General features: G+C 34.9%; 1 pseudogene; it reads right to left on the bottom strand.

Moving 5' to 3' along the window:
- Positions 1 to 1913: 1913 nt before the first annotated feature.
- Positions 1914 to 2513, bottom strand: LOC121488925 (annotated as a pseudogene).
- Positions 2514 to 4141: the final 1628 nt, after the last annotated feature.

Below are 4141 nucleotides of genomic sequence, written 5' to 3'. Positions count from 1 at the left end.
CCATCGACTCTTGAGCTCAGCACGCTACCTCCAATAATTGTTTGTCACTGGTGATTCAACCTCTTTATAACTTTGTGAATACTGCCAATAATCTCAGCACTCTTTCATTTTCCTTTTATTTTTCCGTCCTCCCTACTCCTGGTTCCCAAGAGTTTATGTCTCACCTCCATCCTATCAATGTCCAATTTCTGATAACTCTAATGTTGGGAGAGTTTGAGTGACTACTTCTTATTAAGGTATAAATGATTGATCGATTCTTGTACTGTCTTTTCCGGGGCATTTACATTTTAATAGGGGATAATTCTTTCATTCATGGTGAATGAGTTCTCTAATAGTTATCATTTCAGACTAGAGTAATAGGACACTGTGAGGGGAACTGGAATTGGAAAATCTTCCTTGTTCATTTTTATCAAGGTCATATCCAATTACCCAGTACTTTTCTAAAACTTCAAAACTTTACCCTGGGTTCTGGTGTCTCCAAAGTTGGGTTTAGTCTCTCCAAACTGAAGTTATTTTCTGGAAGTAATTTCAACATGGAAGCAATCACATTAACTCTTTCATATCAGTAAGGTAACCTTGAGTGCACAGTGGTCATATTATGGAAAGCCTCTGAAGTAGATGGAATCAAAAGCCAAAATAAAGCAAGTAAACAATTGCAACAAATACAAATACATAGAAGCAGAGAAAGTGTACTGAGACAACCTAATCAACCATCCTAGCAGTAATATTTATATACCTCCTAGCACTGTAGTAAATACTGTTTTATGCACATACATTATTCCTTCAGCTTCAAGGAGAGATGAGATTTCTAAGTGCCTTCTTACTATACAGCCCCAGTAAATAAAATGTACAGTACTCCTATAACTATCCCAGAGAGACACGGAGATCACATCGTAGGCATTCTTATTCTCCCTTAAAACAATTTTTATGAATTGTAAATCACACATAATTCTGGGGAAGAGAAAGGCACATGAAACTTACTGACAACTTGTTTGTCTCGACATCACAAATGACTAAACTTTAAATCACATTGTCTTACATGTACTACAGTTTCATCATTTAATTTACTGTAAAACCACAAGAGTCCCAGGGTAATTTTTTTAAATTAAATAAAATATTATAAGTTGGCTAAGTCTATGTATATTATCAGATTGGATTGAGGTACAAAATTCTAGTCAGCCAAATAAGATATCTTAATAGCTGAAGGGAGATTCCAAAAATTAATGCATTTTCACCAAGTTTAGGAAGGCTTTGGCTAAAAACTAGCAACTAGGGTTCTTCTCCGTGTAGCTCAATGGGGCATTGAAAAGTCAACTCATGTCACCAAATTCTATATAAATGAGATGAACTTCCAGACATCAGTAGGTATCCCATCTAGGATATAGCCTCAAATAAATTGAGGTGTTCTAGTTATCAGGCACCATCTGAAAAGAAAAAAAAACTGATTTTCTGGACAATGGACATTTGTATTTTACATGATTTTTTGGTAAGCATTTAAAAAATGTCTCAGGAGACTCTCTGAAGTATAATAGTGGGAAGTGAGGGAAGAAGAGAGTGAGAGAGAGAAGAGTAATTTTTAAAAATTCTCTCTTTTCCTAGAGAAAATGTTATTAAGAGAATATGAGAGGACTCTTTTTTTCTCCCTAACACACAATATATTTTCAGTAGTGCATTTGATTTAGATTTCATTTTATTTACAAGCAATCATCTGATTTATAGAAGGATACAAAAATACTTAAAATGATACAAAATACTGATTTCAAAACATCAAAAAATGAGTATATTTAACCATACTCAGCTCATAACAGAGCAAATGGGTAAGAAGAATAATTCATACTATAGCATATTGCTAATATGAACTGAGAACAGAAAAATTTGGTATAAGAAGGCAGAAAAACTCTATCTTTTTAGAATTAGAACCGAGGGGCTCCACAATCATCTGGCATCCGCTCAATGTTGTACCTATGGTTAGAAATGTACATGATAGGAACTCCAGGGATCTTCTGGATCCTTCGTTTAAGGTCCCGGTCAAGTGTGGTCAACACTTGTGCTGAGTTATTCTCTGCACTAAGCATCTGCATAGGTTCCCTTGTGTGTGCATGGCAATCGTTCAAATCTCAGATCCTTGGCAATCCTTAGAGCCACTCGATACTTTTGCCCCAGTTTCTCAATTTCAGCCATTACACAGTCAGTTATACAAGGGATACACTTGGCATACAGACAATCCATCATTGACTGTACTAAGTCAAGTTTGGCCTTGATAGAAAAGTTGATAGAGTTGGTATCAACCAGGATGTGGTAAGGTGGGCCCAGTTGTGTGTTATGTTGGAAGAATAAGCAGGAAGGATGTTGGGGGACTTCTCTTTCCTTGAGTGCACTGGGATCTTTATTTTCTTTCTTTTTAGGTTTTAATCTATCCTTCTCTTTAAGCCTCTGATCTCGGAGACTAAGCATTCGCTTCATGGTCACATACTTTCTTGCTTTCTTTTGCTTCCCCATGTTCACGCCACACTCTTGTTTCTTGATTTAGATTTCATTTGAATTAAAATGTCATTAATGAGAAAAATAGCTGACCTGCCAACTAAAAGAAACTGCTACCCAGAGGTTAATCAAGGTATATCTGTCTCAATTGATACAAAATACTGATTTCAAAACATCAAAAAATGAGTATATTAACCATACTCAGCAAAAATAATAATCAGCAAAAATAAGTATTCTCTTTGAAGATTCAATTATGTTTTTCAGAAAATTTAAGAATGTGCTCATTGCACAAAATTTCATGTAAACATAAAAAAAAACGGTTGTCCTTAATATTCATCCAAGTTTTCATAATCTACTCAAGATACTATCCTGGTAGCTTTTGAAATATAAAAACTTTTTGCGTTGAAAATTAAGTTAAAAAGCAATCTAAAAATTTAGATTTAGAATAATTGGCTGTCAAACTTTTATTATTCTAAATTGTGAAATTAGTATTCTATAATTAAACAAAATAAGTGACTATTAAACTTTTTTGATAATGAAATTTTACTTTAGATAATGATGCATTAGAAATATTTCCAGATATCTCTCACTCTTAGATGGTTGCTAGAGCAAAAATAGAAATGCAAAGGGGCTGAGGCACCTTGGTGGCTCAGGCGGTTAAGTGTCCAACTCTTGATTTTGGTTCAGGTCATGATTTCCGGCTTATGAGATCCTTACTCAGTGATGAGTCTGTTTGAGATCCTCTCAGATCTCACTCTCCCTGTGCCCTTCTCCTGTTCATGTGCTCTGTCTTATAATTAAATAAAATCTTTAAATTCTTTTTTTTAAAAAGAAATGCAAAGGGACTATAGATGCTACTTAGAATTTAAATAGCCAGCATAACATTTTATGTATAAACTCACCAGTTTTGATTCAGGCAATCAGTCAATGTTTATTTTATTGAATCTATAACATGTGAACTTACTTCATTTTCCTTTTTACCTATGCCTTGAAAAAAGTCTGAGGAGAAAAATGAGACAATCGTTTCTTGCTCACTACTTTTTTCCTCTGCCTTTGAAATTACAAAAGAACTTCAACCAGAGGTTTTCCAAATGGAATAAAAAAAAAAAAAAGGATAAAGCATAAAGATAGTGGTTAGGTTTTGGGCTCTGTATTCAGGTAGCCTCCACTCAGAATTTTTGTGAAGTGCAGTTGACATACAGTGTTATATAGTTTCATGTATATAACAGAGAATTGACAATTCTATACATTATGCAAAGCTTACCACGACAAGTGTAGTTACCATCCATCACCACACATTATTATAATATCATTGACTATATGCTCTATGCCATATTTTTAACCCCCATGACTTAATTATTTTATAAAAGGAATTCTGGTTCTTTTATTTTTTTTTTAAGATTTTATTTATCTTTTGGAGAGAGATAGAGCACAAGTAGGGGGTGGGATGGGCAGAGGGAGAAGCAGACTCTTGGCTGAGCAGGGAGCCTGACTCTGGGCTTGATCTCAGACCTGGAGATCATGACCTGAGCCCAAGGCAGATGCTTAATCGGCTGAGCCACCCAGGCACCCTTTTGGTTCCTTTTGTAACAGCTATCTCTATGGTTTTAGATTAGTTTCTTATGGTTTCAGAAAAACTCCTCAGTTTTCTTACCTGAAC

This window comes from Vulpes lagopus, chromosome 4, assembly GCF_018345385.1.
Source record: "Vulpes lagopus strain Blue_001 chromosome 4, ASM1834538v1, whole genome shotgun sequence".
Classification (NCBI taxonomy): Eukaryota; Metazoa; Chordata; class Mammalia; order Carnivora; family Canidae; genus Vulpes; species Vulpes lagopus.
This window is presented reverse-complemented; position numbering and strand designations above follow the sequence as displayed.